We start from the raw sequence: 20315 nt of genomic DNA, 5'->3' as shown, positions 1-20315 counted from the left end.
TTGTGTAAGTTGTAGAAGTAGCATCAGAAAATAAGGTGGTAAAAATTCTGATTTTTTTGTCTATTTAAGGATTTAAAGTTTGGCTGTGTTTTATGATGGTCAGCTGATGATCAGCTATCAGTGTTTTAGTTGTTAGCATTGACTTGATCATTTGACTTTAAGCAATTAAGGAGTTGGAAAGGTAAATAGCTCAACAAACAAGTAATCAAATCCACCAAGGATACACTGGAGTAATTTTTAATTTACATATTGGCCAAATGTTACATTTAACTCTTTCTTTCAACTACACTCATTTTGTTTTGGGAATTGTTTGACCAAATTGTTCTCTGGTACTATTTTTACATGTTTGTTACACAGAGTTGTTTTAGGGAAACTAGAAGCGTGTCTGATATTTGACTGAAATTTCCTGTTTTGTTGTTTGAATTCTTATCGAAGACTTAATTGGAGATCAATAGGCTGTGTCTAAATACAGGGTCCTGAAGACAGAGAAGGCAGTATTTTTGTTGTTTTTATAGGAGTAGGAAAAAACCCTTAGAATTATCTTTGCATAGCTTATAAAGAGTATATTGTATTCAGATAATAATTTTCAGTGTATTTGATTAAATCAAAAGAGTATAGTTCTTGTATGCTAAGCATTATTTCTGACAAATTAAATATGGCATGACTATCATCCAGTAGAAAGACCAGTGAAGTAGTTATCTGTAGTTCTGTTTTCTTGGTTCTATTTCTTTGGTAGGTGAATTGTTTTAGGCAGATATGTTTTCAAACTGAAAGTTTTTGAAATCTGTTTTTTTTTCTCCCAGATTCTCTGGAATCTGTTTTTCACAGTCAAGGAATGCCATTAAATTCCAGGTTCAGGCATGTGAATTTAGGTTAGTGGACATGGGGAACTGTTCAGCTCACTGCCTTAAGTAGTTTCCTACACAGGTTCTGTTGAACAGCTATCAAGGCTCCTTTTGACTGTGCTAGGCAGATCTGATAGATCTGTTTGGATTCTAGAGGGACCACAGGCACCTATATTATGGTGATATAAGTATAGGTGATCTAGCCTGAACCTGAAGGTGCCTACCCATGTTTCCAGTCTGTTTCACTGGGGTGTGTTGGGAACTGTTCATATTTGTTCCCAAAGTATCTATTATGTGAGTACTTCCTATCTATGAAACTAACATTGAGGAACCTATAGCAGTTGCTTCTGGAAATAAATAAATGTCCCAGCAAAACCCAAAACTGAAGTAAGTGCTGACTGGATGGAGGGGATGTGACTATTTCGGGTATCTAGTTGGAATTTTTTTACATAGTTGTGCCATTATTAAGTGGAGAAAGGTGTGGAGTACAACTGGTTCTTTATCACTTCACTAAAATAAATAAGCTTTATCTTGGTTAAGGAGGAAAGATGCTTGTAGTCTTCCTTCACACCTAAAGTAGAACTGTTGTTTAAAATTGTTTGGGTTAAGTCATAGAAAAGTGCCATAAGTGAAAGACATCGTAGTACGATAATGTAAAGCTGTTTGTTTCATGAAAAAAAATGAGGTTATTTCTGGAAGACTTTCTTTGAGTAACCGAAGGCATGAGGATCTGATACCTGTTCAGTAAAGAAAGATTATGTACAGCTTTGCTTTTTGGCATTCTCAGAAACTTACTTTGAGGTAAAATATTCCCTAATAAGTAAGTCTGTAATGAGTTAAAGTGTATTTTATATTATGTTATGCAATCTGTCTCCCCTAAAATTCTGGAGCAGAAAAAAAATCATACATGTTGGCCTTCTGTTCAGTTTGTGATATGTGCAGAGGTTTTGACTGCAGAACTGGGTTGAAAAGGAAACTGTTCATGAGTTGCTGACTGCTTGAAACTTGGATACTTGAGAAGGTAACAGATACGGTGTGGTGAAACCTGGGATAAACAGGTTAGCTGGATGTTTCATCACAGTCTCAGCAATATTGTGTGTCACCTTCTTGGAGTGAGCTGCTAACTCACTGAGATTTGGTAATTATATTTCAGTGTTAATTAAGACAGACTTCGGAATAACTCTGGAAGCTGATAGGGAGAGGGTGAAAGTGTTAAGCTTGCTTTGCTATAAATTATTGTACATGCTTCTGCAGCAAGATCCAAATGTGGATTCTATGGTCCTTCACTGCTTGCAAAGCAGCGATCTAGTGGTTTTTCTCCCTAGTTTTGGGAGTTATCCAATAAATTTTTTAATCCTTCAAAGTTCCTGAAATGAGCTTGTGATTCTTAAGGTTTTCTGCTGTTAGGCTAGTCTGTTAAGTAGCATGTGAACTGTTTTTTGACTCTTCCTCTTTGTCAAACCACCTAGACTGGAGGAGATAGAAGTAATAGAGATTGAAAGGTGAGATGCTTGAAGAAATAGAGCTAACAATTGTCTTTTGCCTAGAAACTGTACTGCCATTTAAACTTGATCAAATGTGCCATGGATAGACCTTTTGATTATTAAAATACTGTATAATTAAAAGAATAATGTCAGTGGTTCAGTATCCTGAGCACACTCCTATACCATGCTATAACACAAAATTAATATTGAAATAAAAAAAAAAAGAGGGGAGCACTGAATTGCAAAAAGAAGTGTTGGACAAAGGCCAACGGAAAAGATGTTTGTTTTTATTTGCTATAGTATTGGCAAGTGATTTTTCTACAGGTAGTGTGAGTGAATGGGGATATTTATGTAGAGTTCATTGGTACACAGCCAGATTCTGTGTCTTTCCAACTGAAGAAAAGATCTATTAGAAGGTAGTAGAGACTGTCAGACTGAGTCTTACTGTATTTTCCGGAGTGTCTCATTCAAAACAAGTTTGTAATGCTATTATAGACTATGTTCAGTGGTACATCATTGCTGATACTCAGTCATAGATCACTTTTTACCTAAAACATATTAGAGAAATCATTTGATGAAACACTATCTTGATGGTTTTGTTCTTATTTTTTTTAAAAAATAGGAAGAATAATGTTCACCACTTTTGTGATGAAAACGATGGAAATCGTTTGTTTCACATGACTTGAAGTAGCCATATGTTCTGGTTGCAGCTGGGATGGACTTAATTATCTTCTTAGGAGCTAGTGCGGTGCTGTGTTTTGGCTTTGATGAGAGACTTTTCAGTTCCTCAGCCCTTACCAGCAAAAAGGCTGGAGGGGACACAGCCAGGTCAGCTGACCCAAACTGCCCAAAGGGATATTCCACACCATGGGACATCATGCCTGGTATACATTATACCTGGGGGGTTGGCTGGGACGGGCATATCGTTGCTCGGGGTCTGACTGAACATCAGTCAGCAGGTGGTGAGCAGTTGCATCGTGCACCACATGTTCCTTTCTTTCTTGCCCTCTGGATTTTATTCTTTCCCTTCCCCTTTTCATTACAACTGTAATTGTTGTCCTTGTTATTATTGTTCTTTCATTTTTATTTTATTTGAATTATTAAATTGTTCTTATCTCAACCCTCGAGTTTTACATTCCTTTCCGATTCTCCTCCCCATCCCTCTGGGTGAGGGTGGAGTGAGCAAGCAGCTTTGTGGTACTTAATTACCAGCTGGGGTTAAACCACAATACCACTGTATGTTGTGAAGAAATTGGCTGTCTTCCTTCTGTTTATTATATGGTAGCCTCTAGAGAATGCTGTAAATACAGTCAGGGGCTTTTTAAATATGAAAACTCTTGGTCATGATGAAGAGTGCAAGGTAAGTGTGGTTACATAAAAGTCAAAGCTCACAAAGTAAAAAGTACTGTACCGGGTTCTACTTACTTGTTAGGACTGGAGAAGGGAAAGGAAAAGACTGGTCTGAACAAGACCTGAGGCCTTCCTATACAGGTTACTATTGCTAAGGAACAGACCTACTGCATTTTGAGCTCAATATTTATTTGTCCTTGTAGTGTCTTGTAAGGAAAGTGTGTTTGACTTGGTGTGTCAGTTAGCTAACTTCTGGGTTGCTGAAACAGCTATCAGACTCCTAAATGCTTCTCATGTGGAGCAAGTGCAGGGAGATGGCTCTTACATGTAGCAAAACAGTCACAAACAAAATGTGAAAAGCAGGTCTCTGTTCAGAAAATTAAGTTCACCCACTTTCCTGCATAAGTTATTACTAAAACTGTACATGTTGGATTGAGTTTATAGTAATTTCATTAGCATGTGTTATGAAACATGATTTTACCAAAGTATTTATAAAAGAGAGGAATAATACTGATACTTTTGCAGTGGGTTTTAGGTAGTTGCTATCTGTCTTTTGGAAACAATTTGCTGTTTCCTGTCAAAAATAGAAAATTTAGTCTTCAGAAGAACATACTTTAATCTACGTTAATCAAATTTTAATTAGTTATCTACATTAATGTATGGCTGCTAAATTGAAGGAAGAAACTAAGATGGGGAAAATATGACTATAGACTTGAAGTGTTTCTAGAATTTGCTGAATGTAAATGCAGTGCGTATCGACATGGTTTAGTGATGGACTTCGCAGTCCTGGGTTAACAGTTTGACTTGAAAGGTCTTTTCCAACCTAAATTGTTCTGTATATTAAAAGAAATGCTAGCAACTCCTGGTTCTCTTGAAGAATATCTGATTTTAAAGCAGCTTTTACAGTATGGAACTATTACAGAGATTTGACAGTAAACACATGTGCCTTGGCTATGGGTTCAGTCACCTTCTCAAATACCAGCTTGTGTCTGTTTTGTACAATTCCTCTTTGGGTCTGGCTATTGTTCAAGACACCAAGAGGGATCCCTCTGAATGTCCTGCTGCTCTGCAAAACTCTTTAAGTTCATTCCATGTTGGTTTCTTGGGATTTTTTTCCCCCATGTTAACTTTATTTAGGTAATTTCTATTGCAAAATGGAAGAATTCGGGGGGAAAAGTTACCTAGAAAAGGAAGACACTGCTAAACATCATGATGATGTTTACACTAAATCCCCAGTTTAAACTGTGCCTTTCATCCACTGAATCTGCAGATACAGCAGATACCTGTTCTTTCTGGGAGGAAGACTGTCCCAAGCAGGTACTTACTAGGTTGTTTTTCCTTCTCAACCTGCATCCTCCCTCATCTACTAGCACCAAGACAAACACTGGGTATGGTGATACTTCTATTCCAATCTTCTTGGTATCTTTCACTGATCTTTGTAGACTCTGTGTGTTGAAGGTGAGAGTAATAGGGATGGAATTTGTAGGACTCCAGCAGATGATGCTACTTAAGGAACTGATTCACAAGTATGTGCGTGTCATGCAAGTCAAAATGGGTTATCTAAGGGCCCTGATTCATGGACAGTGGTCGATGTTCCCAGTTGTTCATGCCACCCTTGTCCTTTGGTTGCCACTTCTGCTGAAGGAACAGTGCAGATGTTTGAGTACCAGTTTCTGAATCTGTACAGCTTTAAATTTATACTCGTTTTTGTTTTTTTGAATATGTTGTATTTAGCTAAAAGTGCAGCTGCTCAACAAATAATTTCTGCAGTGGCAGTCTTTAAAAGATGGTTGGATTCAATGTGTGAAAAAAATTTGTTGTTGTTCTTGCCTGAAAAATCTACCCACATGATGTAGAAAAAGTTGACATGCAATGAGAGAGATACGTATGTGTAGTGGGGCCAATGTTGGTAGTGTGTCTTGAAGAACTGTAGCTTTTTTCTGGAAAAAGTAGTTTCTTTTACTTAAGAACATTAAAAATGTAAATGTTCAAAACATATTTTTTACTGCCTTTGAAGATTTACTTTCTTGATTTTCTTGATCTTGCCATACTGGTGAATTTGTTGCTTTGTCACTTAACCATGGACTAAGTAGTAAAACTAAGTAGTAAAAATTGTAGGTGATTAACTAAAATGCGTTAATTCTAAGCAAGTGAGATATATGGGAGGATAGCAGGAGATGCTGTAATAAAAAAGGAAGCTTCATCCTGCGTAAGGAAACTTGTGAGCTTCTAGTTTGGGGTTTCTTGACTAACAAGATACCCTGCTTTCCTCTAGAACTTTGAAATGTTATCTAAACAAAACATGGGTTTTAAAAATGTGAATATAGTGGATTTTATTACTTAGAGTTGATACTTCGAAAACAGTATGAAAGGTTTCATTTTCATGATTTGTGGTACCCTTTGGCATAACCACTTCATATACTGCTGTGCAAATGAAAGGTTTCGAAGTGTGACTGTATGTATGTTTTATTTACATGCTAAGAAACAAGGAACATTTACAAGGAAAATGTCTCACAGTACAGTCTGTGTGTACATTTCCACCCGCTTTATATGAATGTCTTAATCCTTTTCTCTAGTGTAGACTTACTATCTAGCTACTGGACTTTTCATCTTTTATGCTACAAGTGGTTTTACAGTTTTTATTCTTTGCCTAGTGCTTTAGTTTCTGAAGTTTGCTGTTACTAAAAAATGAGTATTGGCAAAGTAGCCATTCTTGAGTTTTCTATAATGCTAAACCTTTAATTTAAAAAGGCTGCTACATAGCATGGAGGCTTATTATTATTATTATTTTTAATGGGGCTTTTAGTTTCTAAATAGCAAGTATACTTGGCTATTTAAACAGCATTTGTCATGTTGATATCATTGCACTTGAGTAAAATTCACACAGTTGGCACAATACATATTCTCTCAGAAAGAAGCTGTAGTCTTTTTGGCATAATCAAGAAGCAAAAACTTGTGTTTAGGAGTGCCACTGCATTATTATGGATTTTGTTGTTCATGCAAAGTTACTGTTCAAGGTGAATATAGCCATGGCTCTTGGCAGAATGTTTCTGCTGGAAGCTAATAACCTGAACTATAAGCAATTGCATGGGATACAGTAACTTTCACATTCTGTAAGCTGCTGTCCAGATGTATTAGAAATAACTGCGAACAGCCTTATTTTTGTTCCTCACAAAAGAGAGATCTTGAAACGCCACCCCCACCTCCTACCCAGAAATTTTCTTTGTACTTGAGCAGTATTTGGGAATACTCTTTGGTTCCCCCTACACAGTGGTCTCTCTATCCATGAGAGAAAAGTCCAAAGAGTGAAGATCTTCAATTAGTCAACATCAAGGTTTGCGTCGATTGTGTTGCAGGTACGTTGGTTGATTCCATTGAAGCTCGCCATTAGTGCACATGTGCCCTTTATCTGAGTAACTAAAAACATGGAGACTGTGAGGAAATACTGGATGAGAGAAAATGTCTGGCTGGAAGAAACATCAGAAACAACAGTCTCAAAAAAAGGTGTAAGACTGTCTACGCAGGAAGGTAGGCTGTCTCCAGTGAAGATCTTTCTTTAACCCTTTCAGGAAAGAAGGCATTTTTCCTTCTCTATGTGGAAAGCTAAAGGAATTAAAGCAAGTTGCAACTTTTTGTAGTTAGATGCCCTCTGTGAACTATTGGTGGATTACATAAGGAAGAGAAAAACATTAGTTCTACTAGGAATCTCTCTACACTTTAAGATGAAATAACTCTTAAGATTGACCAAGGATAGCCTTTAGTTCATACTGATTCTGTCAGTTCCAGTTTTAGAAAGTAGTGTCTCTGAGTTAAAACTCTGCGAGGGGAAATCTGGTAAGTGGTCTTGTTCAAGATCTGGTTAACAACTGGTGCATTCATAAGAGAAGATAGCATTTTTGCTATATAACTGTATCTTAAGGACAAGTAAAGAAATTTTAAAGTAAGTGGAGGAAGGAGAAGGACGAATAACTTCATTCTAGATACTGCTGGGGTAGGATGCTTCTGCTCTGCAATGAGAATAGGTAATGTAAAACACGTTGATGGCTGACAGTTTGGGTCCCTGAGGTAACACATAAGCCAAGAGCCGACAAGTGTAGCAGCTGACTTACGAACTACTTTATCATGAGAGCTTTTTAGTCTGAGTGGTCTACATTGGGAATAACTGATCCAAATACCCATCTGATGACCCACAAGAAATGCTCTCATCTCTGCTCATAGTTGCTCCTACTGATGCTCTGCTCGTATGATACTATTTTCTTTCTTTTGTGCAGTCCCCAGGCTTGTCCAAAAGCTTTCAAAAAAACAGTTGCTGGTGAAATCACTTGTGTGATCAGCACAGTGACATGCTAGAGCATTGGTTTGCTCTGAACTTGTGTTCTTATGAGTGTCTTGAAACTTTCAGTACAGACTTGTACTGCTGTTGTTAACTTATTCCGTTGTGTCAACAGTTTTATGACTGGATCATTAGAAGTAATAGTAAAACTGGAAAGTCAGATGCTCTAATAGTAAGAATACGGTTTTTCAAAGTGTGTTTATATACTGTGGTATGACAAATTTTTTGTTTGGCAGTTTTCTTGTATGCTGTGGCTTAAGTCACATCTCACATGTTATTAGTCTTGACACAGTACAATAGAGGAAGTATAATCCATACTTCACATATTAAAACAGGCAGTAAGATGTCAAGGCCAAATTCTCCAGGCATTGATCATATAGCCCAGGAGTCAGGTTTCAGGGAGGTTTATCTTCAGAAGCTTTTTTTGAGCTCAGTTGTTGTGGAATGCTCAGCATGTTAGAAAACATCCAGAACCAGATTTTAAGGCAATATGAAACTGAAAGCAAATAGTCTGTGGGTGTCAATACTTTTGTAGAATATTATCCCATTTCTTTCCTATTTCATTCATTCTGGTGTATGTTAAATGAGGGAAGAACTCTTCAGGAAAAAGTGTATAGCAAAATACTTTATATGGTGTTGCTTGCTATCTGTATTTCTGTCCCTTTAGAGCATCTCCTTGATCTGTGCCTTATAACGCATTGTTTTTAGTGTAACTCAAAGGACTGCTATGAGAACAAGAAGTCTGAGCTAGCCAGTCACCTCTGAATTTTAGTATTGGTTTTCTTCTATACTACACTCATATCAAGAAAGTGTCAACTGTTTTAACAGATACTTGCAGTTCACTATTAAGTGTAAATTAATTTGAGGTGGGGTGGAGTCTTAAAAAAAAAAAAAAGGGTAGACTTCAGATCCTCAGTCCTGAGTATGAAGTGCTCTTCTAGCACAACTTTCCAATTCATGACTATCTGCCTGTAAAAGTGTTTCATAAGGCTCCGTCATGTCTGTAACTATGTCTGGGTAAGAATAATATCCCATTTATAGTCTGTTTATCCTTTTGGGCTAATCCCTAGATGAAAAATGTCTAACACATTTAAGCAATGCACTTTTTCTACAAGTCTCTCTGTGTGTAATTGGAAATAACAGATACATTTGTAAGCTCTGAATATGTGCAGGCTTCAGTAGTAGACTGCTGTGTTGAGTTTCTATAGCTTATTTTGAAAATGCAGTGAAAGATCAGTGTTTGGAAGTGTAACATCAGAAAAGAAACTTAAAAATTTTGTGTTGTACATTTTGCAGCTTGACCACTGTGGGAGAGTTTTTTTCTGGGACAGTAAATCTGGTCTGACTTCAGTGTTGCAGTCCTACTGAACTCTAGGTTCTGCACAAAAGTTTTCCAGTTGTGTCTCATTGACAGTTTTGTAAACAGCTAATCTGTGTTAGCTTTCACTTGTGAAAAAGATAATTATGTAGAAATCTGATATGAACATAGCTGTCAAGTTAGTTAATATTTATGACACAGCTGAATGCTAATGTTTGTACTTTTAGGTGTTGTATCTTTACTATGGGCAGGGTATTTGTTGCACCTATAGCCAATATACATTTTCACTGAACTTTCCTTCAGTTTTTGAGGGAAGTTAAACTTCACTGGGTTGATAATGTAGCTAGATGTGTAGTTGAATTTGAAAAAATATTTAATTACTCTAGTCCTACTTTTATTACTTTCTGAATGGAAAGATGCTATATTTTATGGAAAAGATTTGAGCATTTATGACTCTTCCTAGCAATCTCCCTGAAGGCCACCTTTCCAAGTCTGGATGAATCCTATATTTTTCCATCCCAAATAGATGCCCTAACAGTTTGTTTATAAAGATATTCAAGGAGTATTCTTTTAAAATAATTTTAAAGGAGTTGTTTTAATATTCAACTTGTCATATTTGAAGCACTTAAAATTCATGGCTGACTGTTGTATTTATAGTTATCCTACTTAAAGTTTGGTTTGTATAACATGAGACTGATCTTGTACTTCTAATACTGTTGCACAGCTCTAAAGGAGCTTGTGCAGTTGTACTTTCAATATGTAAGCATATGTGTACTAGACCTTTCCAAAGCAGCAGTAAAGTCTTTTATGAAGAATGTTCTTTCTGGGACTGGTTTGCCATTCTGCCTGAGTATTGTACTTTCTACAAAGCTGGTGTACCGAGCAGGCTTCCCTAGCTGAGAGTTCTCTAAGAAAGAGCTTGCAAGTGCAAAGCCCGTTACATATGGGACAAAAATATGTTTCCAGTGCAGCTTTTTGAGACAAAAACTGGTTAACACAGTCACATATGACTAGAAATGTTGCATGGTTCAGTGAAAATTTACAAAACATTTGTAGTGCTTCTCAAATGCTACTTGTACTATAAACTTTCAAATTCATTATGCTAGTACATAGCATGCCCTAAAAAAGAAATCATGCTGTTTCAGCTGAGCAAGTGTCTAAATACCGTGGTATTTTTTGAATGACAAATACAAGCTAAAATGATTTAGATAAATGGATCAAGCTTTTTCTTCTGGAGTTTAGTATTTCAGATAGCTTGTGTGTTCATCGATGGTATTGACACTAGAAAAAAGTATCACTTGTTTTATTTCGGGAGTAGCTGTTACCAGTGCTAGCAGCAATGGACAGCAGCAGTAATCTTCACTTGCACAGCAAGTTAGCATTATCTTCCGATGCTAAATCAGAGTAGGATTTGATGGTGTATATATATAGTCAAGTGTGTACAGATTACGCACAAACTTACTGCAATGCAGCTGTACCATTCATGAAGACTTGCAGTTTACTAGAGTTGATGTGTGTCATGAGGCACACCTCCAAACCTTATCCAAGGCAGTGAGGAGCTCTAGCTGTGCTTGATTTTTAGTGCATTTTAAATTCTGAGTATATCTGACACTGCAGTGAACGTATTTCACATTTGAAAGTGATTATAAGTCATTAATGGAGGTGTTTAGTTGTAAGGAGGTAAGTGTAAAGAAAAATCTGAAAAGATAATAAAGCTTTTGTATCTCATTCTTTCTATGAAAATACACAATAAACCAAAACATGAACTTCCTTAGAGTGTAAATCAGCTGTAAAGAAACATATCTAATAGAAGGCTACTTTCTCTGTTGCTTTCAAAATGTAACTGATTTCTTAGATGATCAGGGAACAAAAGAAATGTGTAACTTTCCAGGGTTGTGGAATGGGTTAGGTTTTTTTTTTTCTTTTTATTCTGTTTTGTTTTAAAAAGGTACTGCAGAGTTAATGCTTTGTGGCTAGCCAGATCTTAGAAGCTGGTACCTCTTTGGTGAAATTCCCAAGAATTGTGTCTGCTTAGCTATCAGACTGAGAAACGCTGAAGTTAGTGACTAACCATGATACCATAGAATTAGCTTTACAAAAAAGTAACTAATAGAAATTTTCTACTAGCTGCGTCAAGATGGTTGGATGCAAGCTGACTGGAAAGGTGTTATAATGCCTACTTGAAGTTGTAGAATATCTAGGTTTCCACCAAAAGGGGTGCAAGACTGTGCAGCTGCTTAGCAGACTGAATTCAAGGAACAGATCTGAATGAAAACCCACTGATTATTTTTTTTGGTCATTGACTCTAATTCAGGTCAATTTAAAATGACTGGAACTTCCCTTAAGATGTGTGTGTTAGTGCAAGTGACAGATTTTTATCTTCCCCTGTGTATGCATACATAGCATATGCATACGTTTACCAGTGCTTTTCTTAGGGAAGCAGGAGTGAGTATTGATGGCTCAGCTCAATAAACTTAAAAACAGAAATGCACCTACATCTGAACAGCTGTTAGTTTCAAATCAACACTTTTATTAAGTATTATACAAAATAGTAAGGCTTCTTACAGAAAAAAACCCTTGGCATCTGTGTATGTTAAAGATAGATAAGAAATTTAAGGAGACTTGTGTTAAGTTGAAGGCTGCTTCATGAGGTGGTAAAATAACTTTTAATTGATTAATTTAGATGTTAGCCATATACTAAAATGTAAGCAATGGAAATTCTCTGTATGAGGCTGAATATCTTGTCACAATTGGAGTATTTTATGTGAGTAGTCTCTATGGACTTGTTCTGTGGTTCATAACTTAATGGATGGCGTAAATCTCTTATCAGCTGTATAACAAGCTGTGGAGCAGAAACTTTTCAAGTGAGACTAAGGAAGTTGTTGCAAGTAAGTTAGTGTGTAGCTGCCTTGAGTAAAATTGGAAATACTGAGTCATTTGCATACCCTACACCACCTGCTTTATACATCATAAATCTGAGTGTCAGTATCTTAAGTTTCAAAGTAGCTAGTTGGGACATTTTTTAAATAACAGAGGAACAGTGCCTTAAAAAATCCCTGTACACCTTGATGAACACTTCTGCGAACTGTATAAGCTTACAAATGTGATTTTAGATATCCTTTTAGATAGATTTATAGTAAGCCATTGGAAATGGAACTTTTTTAGGTGGCTGCCCATATACACCTTCCTGTGTGGATACACTGGAAGAGCCTGAACTCAGACCTTTTGTGCAGTATAAGTGTGCCAGCTGGCTCATGTGTTTGGCATGCTCTGTTCTTTGCTGCCTCTAAAAACCAAATCTCAATTCATGCGAAATCACCTCTTGGCTATAGATTAAGATGTTTCTTGTCTTCATTGGGCTGTAGTAAAAACTTCTTTTAAAACGTGTAGCTGCCTTTCCCTCCCACCTGCCCTTTTTTCCATGATGTGGTTAATTGAATTTCTGAGCTTTTTGTCTTTCTGAGTCTATTGGCAGCTGCTTTTTTTTGAAACTTCCTTCCCATCAGTGTTTCCATCCAGAAAGGTATGGTCAGAGTGCTGCCCTGGATTGAAATACTGTTAATCACATGATGGGGCTGTGCTAGATACAATAAATCGTCAGAAATGTGCTGCCTCTGCTACCATCCATAAATACTTCTCAGGCCTGAAAGTTCACATATAAGCATCTGTGTTTGTAGAGATGGGACTTTAGTTTGCAGATTCACCACATGGGCAGAGCTTAATTGGCTCTGAACCCAGGATCTTCCTGTACAGTGTCTCTAGGGGCCTAGAGAAGGGGGTACAAGTTCCTTGCCAAGCTGTATGTCTCATCCATCACAAGTAATCAAGTAATCCTTTTCAGGGAGGCTGTGAAGGTGCCTCTGTGAGCAAAGGGAGTTTTGAATCTGAATTATTCAAGAAATATTACTTTAGAAGATGCTCTTGTTTGTGCCATCATTGTATCAGAGCTTTTTTCAGTCCTAAGCTGTTGCTGGGAAAGGTTCTGTTTAGAATGGTGTGGAGAGCATAGCTTCAAAAGAAAAGCAAGGAACCAATTCTTTATAGTATTCCTCTTTATTTTGTGGGTTCAGCTCTGTGTGCCTGTCTGAATGATTACCACTGTCTCAGAAATGGACTCACACTGGAGACAACTCAAGAAAGGGGTGGTTTAGTACTATTAGTGCACTGCAGAAAAGCTGCAAACCCTGTTCGAAATGCTGTCATCAAAGGCCTTCTCCAGAACTGAACCAGCAACTGCTTTCTGGTTTTTTCTATCTTAATTTACTTGGTACCAAGTTCATAAATACTTTTCAGGGTCCATTGATACCTCTTCTGCACATTGTCAGCAGCTGCTTCTCTCTCTCTTAGGTACAATCTCATAGAAAAGGCCTCAAGTATTGATGTAGTACTCTTATGGACTGTTTTTATCATTGCTGCTCCATTTCCCATGGGGCATTTAGAGTATTGCATCAGGGTGTGTACTAGATAGTACTTTCTGTCTTGTAAAAGATACTCCTAATAACTAATAACAAGGACTTTTATCTGTTAATGTCAACAAGGTTTTCTTCTGACCCAAGGAAAACACTTTGCCTGGGCTGCTGTTGAAAGGCTTAGATTGTCAATCAGTCTTGAGGTATCCCGTTTTTCTAGATGATGAGGACTGGTTTTGAAGTTGCACGACAGCAGTTTCATTTGGGTACTCTGTAGCAAAGCAATTCACAAGTGGTTTCTAGATATTTTGAAAAGTACGACTGTTTTTTAATTTCTCGCACAGACATAAGGATTCTTACCAAGTCTAGTGGATGCCTCTTCTGCTGTGCTAGAAAGGTGGTGTCAAACTCAACTACATCCCATTCTCCTGAATAAAGAATACTGTTCTTACTCAGGGAACCAGAGGTTTTGTTCAAATACCACTACTTAGAATATTGGTTATGGGAAATACTGTCAAAATTTAATTGTACTTTGAGATGAAAACAAAGGGATTGATTTATTCAGCCTTGAAACATACTTTTCTGCTATTAAAGGAGATATTTTTTTTTTTATCTTTAGGAGTTGGTTTTTCAAATACATTCTCATCTCATTCAGAGATGTTTGATTTGTTGATGGCAAGCCATGGGGTGCTTTGGAATCAGTTTCTGTGACCTGCAGGCCACTGTTGTCAGCACCATGCGCAATACCTGCAAGAAACAAGTTTTCTTCAGGAAATAAACTACTGTGGAAAAATCTCTATTTAAGAAGAGAGTTTGTTCAGTTTCAAGGACAAACAGCATAACCTTTCTTTGAAGGGCAAGAATGCATGCTCTTTTATCTTCTTTTTTTTTTTTTTCCTTGTCCCTCCCTTTCCTCTTTTCCTTCTTTTTTTTGTCTGTTGGCGCTTTTTTTTTTGTGTGCATCCTTTCCCATGAAGTGAAAATGAAATGTGCAGAAGTATTACCTTTGCTGGTTGTTTTTGCAGCCTTTTACCACTCTAGATCTTAAGAACCAGCTGAGAAATCAAGCTTCCTAGTGGTGAAGACCACCCATGCTGACGCTTTGAATCATAAGAAAATGCAGCTGTCTGACATTTGAGCCAAATTGTCAGATTCCAGAATTGAGAACATCTGTCTTAAGAAGCATCCTGTTTCATTTCCAGCACAGAATACCTTCATCCTGTAGAATATGATCAAGTTCATGAAGGGTATCCCCTTCTGCCTGCTGTTTTCCCTCTTTTTCAGGCCCTTCTGCAGTAGACATCTTTTTTTTGCTAGAGCAGAAGTGCTTCACTAATATAAGAGAAGATGTTTCTGTGAAATTACTCCCTTATTTTGAAGGAGGGAGAAAAGTTTGGCAGCAACCCAGCCCCTTCTCAGGAAGGGCTACAGCTGTCTTTAAAATAGTCTGCAAACTGAAGTTCAGATAGGTAATGCTCCGTATGACAACTGCGTCCAAAAGGAATGCATGTATGGGATATACTGGGTACTTGTGCCAAAATACAGTTAGTGTTTGAACTTTCAGACTGCTAACTGTTTGGAAGATACCTGCTCAGTAATACCAAGGCAGTTCTGATTCCTGAATATTACAAATCTTTTTCCTGCAACCGAAGGTTTTATGTGCTGCTTCAGAATTGGGTGTCTCAAAGGAGGTGTGTGTTTGTGCAAGCCTATGTATGTGTATGTGGGGAATAAGAAGCACCCACGCTTTCAGCTCTTTGTTTTTTCTAGTACAAGTACTGATACTAGATGGCTTTTGAATATAGAATGATCCTTCTATGTCATCCTTCTCTTACAGTTTAATTCAAGAGCTTTCTGAGACAGATGAATCTGAGTAGGTGAGATTCTTGTGAAATTTCTTTTTTTTTTTTTTTTTTTATACTTATCTGCTGTAATTACTGAGAAGTAAATACTCAGAATTTTCTTAAGAGAAGCCTAGTTGGGTCATCTACTGGAAGCTGAAGAACTGTTAACTAATTTTTCTCCTCTAGCCCTTTGTGGAAGGAAGGTTATGAAAGAAATTAGCTAGTGTTCTCACATGGAAAAGTCTCCAGCTCTGTCATGTGGGTCTCAGATTTGTAGCATCCACCGAATTCTGTTTGAAGAACAAGGTGCAGTTTCAGACACTGAAATTTCAGAAGCTGGCAGATTTGACACTGAGGCGAGGTTGGACTATTTTCTGAGGCGGCAGCATCAACATCTCTTAAAGATAGCAGTTACTGGTTTAGACTAGGTTGCAGTGGACTGTTGCAGTTGCTTGAAGGAGAAGAAAAAGTCTCATTAAAGTAACTGAATAATTAAAATTGTTCTGGATGCAGTGCAGAACTGTGAATAGCTACCTTTTACTCTTTAAAAACCAACAACAAAAAACCCAAGCAACGTACAACTGCTTAGCTTCTGGTATGTATGATTATTAGGCATTCCATAAGGAAACAGTTAAAGTGGTTTTCTAAAGTGTCAGTCTCCCACTGTGTGGTTAATTCCCAGAAGTGATCCATTTGATGCACAATGATAGGCCATTTTAGTGATTTAAACGTCACTCTGAACATACTTGTGCCAAGTAATGTGTTCTTCTATCTTTTCACTCTTCTCGCTGTTTTGTTTCCTTTTCATTTCTGGTGGTGTTCAAGGCAAGAAAACATACTCCTTGCCTGTGTCTCAGTAGCGTTAAATATGTATGAATTTTCTAACAGTTATATCTTTTTATAAAAGCACATACTAGAGCACATCTTTCTAACGTATTTCTGGGATTTGCCTGAAGATTCTTCTGCACTAATGCTTAACTAAATTTTCTTAATTTAAGACTGTTGCATCTGTACAGGTCAGTAGCATGTTTTGACTGGGCAGCTTTATGGATGTCCCCTGAAACTTTATATCACAGTAGCAGTATTAAAACTTTCCCTGTTGTTTGTTTGCCTTTGAGAACAGTGCAGGTAATACTAAACAGGTTCTCAGGAATTCAAAAGATAGGGGCTCAAACCTGTGCCAAGTGTTAAACATATGGATTGCTTCTGAAACTGCCTACAGTAGCTTTTAATCTGTGCAGTGGCAGTGCTAGTAACTTCTTACTGATTTATAATGGCAGAAACTGAAAAAAATACTTCAACATAGTGACTGTGACTGATAAATTAACAAGCTGAATCCTTTAACAGGAAAAGGTTATTGATACAGCTTGAGTCTGACAACTTTATAGTACATTACAATATTTCTCTATGATTGGTATTGATAGTTTAGTTCCTTTTCTTGCAGTTGTATCTCCTTCTTCAATGAAACAGTATTAGTGTTTTGAAGGTTGTATTTGAAACACAAGTCTATTATAAAATACTTTGCCCAACTGCTTTAATAATAGGTTATACTATCAGTGTAGTAATTTAACTTCCACAGAAATGAACCCGAGAGTCTGAACCTCTTATTTGAAGGGTTTGCATCCCTGCTTTCCTGCTAGTGGGCTGCTGACTTCATCTTCCATTATGTTTTTCACCTCACCTTTATTATATATGTTTCTTAAAAGCCTTTTTGTATTGCTTTTTGCTTTACTTTTATTCCTTTGTCATTCCATTCAACTTACCTCCTCCATGGAGTATAGAAAAAAAAAAAAAAAATCTTACTAGGGTTTAGGCTACTGTAGCCCTAACATCCCATTTTGGACCCCCGTATTAATTTCTTATCTCTGATAGCCCTCTTTTGCTCTTTGTCTGAAGAAAAATTTCTGTGGCAGGAGTTGCTTGGTACATGGCATAGCATGCAGTACAGATTTCCTTTTAATGACAGGCCCACAGGTGCTACAAGTGATGATAAAACAGTTGGCTAAATTGATAATAAAACAATTCTAGCCATCAGCCATTTACCTGGAAAACAGTAACTTTCCCTTAGGCTGTCCCTTACAAAAGAGGATACAAAATATTTCTCGGTATAATCAGATAAGTAAAAAACTCATGTTCACAGGAAAAATTAATTCAGAATTGGGGTTCAAGTGAATTGTGTTCCTGTTGATTACAGTTTAAAAATAAATTAAGATGTGTATGCGTGATATTTATTCCCGTCTCAGTTTGTATTTCTCAGATACTCATTTTAAGGCATTTACTTCAAGTTTACTTGGGAAACTACCCTTTCCAATGGAAATAAACTGCACAGGAATGGAAATAAAGACCATTCTGGCCTTTGTGCAGTCTTTGCTTCAAGTAGTACAGAGTGTGGAAGATACTTTCTTAACTCTCCAGATTATTACACTGGACAGGAATCTGTACTCGTTTGTGAGCAATTTTAATCTTTAACATATAAGGTATAGAAGAGAAAATGAGCACTTCACTTGTCTGTGCTAAGAGTAGAGCCCATTTCCCCCTTTTACTTTCATGCTTCTTAGGTCATTGTTCTTTTGTAATAAAATTAAAGTTGTAGGTAGTGACCTGTGAAAAGGTTTGAGGTTTGAATTTTGGTTATTTAAGATGCTTCTAAAACCAGTGGGCCCAGTTCTGGAATTGGCTCCATCATTGTTATAACAAAACCTGAGATTTGTTAATGACTTCTGCTATGCTTTTGTAATACCTTAAGCTTTTTTAGATCCATGGCAAGGCTATAAGTGAAACTTTGCCTAGAAGAATACCATTTGAAATTAACTCATGGTCAGTATCAGATACCTCAGCTTGATTTTTAGAAATTGTAAAGTGATCTTCGTGAAGAATGCTGTAGCATTCAGAAATAGTAAACTAATACTGCCTTTAAGGTGGCAGTGATGACTCTGGAATACAGGTAATAGATGGTAGTAAGTCCAAGAGACAGATTTTGCTGCTAAACTTGCAGTTAATATGGACACAGAAATTAGAGTTCATATTTCCAGATTATTTGTTACCTGAAGCAGCACATGAACCTGGGATTATTTTCCAAAATTACTAGCGAGAGATTGAAGCACAAGCATAAAAAGGGAGGAAAAAGATTCTGCATAGTTACAGGAAACAAAAATACTGTCACTTTCATGCAGAAATTCTGCAATAACCTAACTACCTGATTTGCATTATTTTTGTTGGTGTTGCTTTCACTGAATACTTGTTTCCACATGTATTGTTCAAAGTAGTTTTCAGAATGACAATTCCACTGTGTTTTCTTGGACTGTAGAAGCCAAAACCACTGCAGAGTTCTGAATTTGGGAGAACTTGGCATCTTTTTAAACATGGTATGGTTTGGTATTCTCCATCACCTCGAGATCAGAGGATTTGATTTTGCTGTTGCTGTAAGCTGGTTGAAGACCCTCCGGCTAGGAAGAGAGGCTTTCTTACTACTACGCTGCCCCAGGTCTATCCACTGCCACCTCCACCTGATGACAGAACTAGTAATTTGGCATCTGTACACTGAGGTGGAGCAGGGAGTAAATTACTTGTAACCCTGGATACAGCTACTAGTCCTGACCCAAAGGAGGGACCAGGCACATGTGACTCTGAGATGGTGGCGCCATTCTTTTTGGTGGAAGCACAGTCTTTGTCTTAACTATGAAGCCGTACTCAGAGTGTGCAGTAGTGGGAGTTTGGTTATGATGGGGTGTGTTTATCGAAGAAGTGAATGGGGTCTTTCCCCCTTTACACACAGTTCACATGCAGTCTAGCAAAGATGGCTAGTCTCAAAGGAATTTGAGTTAACTAACAGCCAGATAAGATTAACTTTGGGGGACATCAACCTTGATGTTGCAGTGAAAAGCAGCAAGGAAATAACATGCTGTTGCTCATATATACAGCAAGCCTGCTGCCTGAAGCAGATGTTAATTTCTGAATTTAAACTCATTTTAGAGAAGAGAATCTTCAAAGATTTTTCTGAGGTTGTTGGTTTCTTTTAGTAAATAGGTGTTTGAGGCCAGAGAACAGCTTAATGCATTTGTTTGCCTTGGTCCATTTACTTGTGACTTCTTTACATTCCTTTATCACTTTGTAGTTATTTGAAGTCTAGAAACTTTATATTGTATTTGATGAGGTTTTTTTACCAGAAACCATTTTTTATGAGATTTGCCCAGAGCTTTCCAAACAGAATATGTGTGGTTTTGTTTTATATACTTTTGAGACATTTACACTGGCTGTGTATGACTTGGGCGTGTCACCTTCTTTGCTGTTTTTGAAACAAAATGTTTGGCATTTCTTCCCTGTTGTGCTGATTTAGGTTAAATAAAGTAGTATCCTTCAAATTGTATACTTTGATCTCCTAGAACAAGGTTTGTTCTGTTCTCTTCCTCTCCCAAAGTATATCTTGAAATGAATGCATGCTTTGTCAAATCCTGCTTTTTTAAATTTTGCTGTCTCTCCGCAGTATTTCTTTCATCTTACTCTTGCAAACAGCTTTTTTTAAAATGTAGGATAATCTTACTTTTAACCATTTGAGGTTTAGGTGGTTGGTTTTTTTTTTACCGTCTGTAGGTTTTACCTGATCAGTCAGTGTAGCTATTATCCTGCTATGCTTACAGTCAGATGTTATTTTTTAAGTCCCTTCTGTGTTTTGGGTATATATACATAGATCTTATTTCTTTAGTATTGCTCTTTTTTCTGTAAGAGGCTGGTT

General features: G+C 37.2%; 1 protein-coding gene across 7 annotated transcripts in view; it reads left to right on the top strand.

Annotated features, from left to right (window-relative positions):
• The window catches only part of NAA16 (N-alpha-acetyltransferase 16, NatA auxiliary subunit), a 78872-nt gene that overhangs the window by 44035 nt on the left and 14522 nt on the right, over positions 1–20315 (top strand). Inside the window, exon 10 of one of the 7 annotated variants that reach the window (XR_008820462.1) lies at positions 7036–7207. The exons of 5 other annotated variants lie outside the window; for them this stretch is intronic. The gene's annotated coding sequence lies outside the window, so the exon portion shown is untranslated. Of the gene's footprint in view, positions 1–7035; positions 7208–15576; positions 15617–20315 lie in introns of all 7 variants that reach the window. One more of the 7 variants, XR_008820463.1, reaches the window with a different exon arrangement.

The sequence above is a fragment of the Falco biarmicus genome, chromosome 2 (genome assembly GCF_023638135.1).
Source record: "Falco biarmicus isolate bFalBia1 chromosome 2, bFalBia1.pri, whole genome shotgun sequence".
NCBI lineage: Eukaryota > Metazoa > Chordata > Aves > Falconiformes > Falconidae > Falco > Falco biarmicus.
This window is presented reverse-complemented; position numbering and strand designations above follow the sequence as displayed.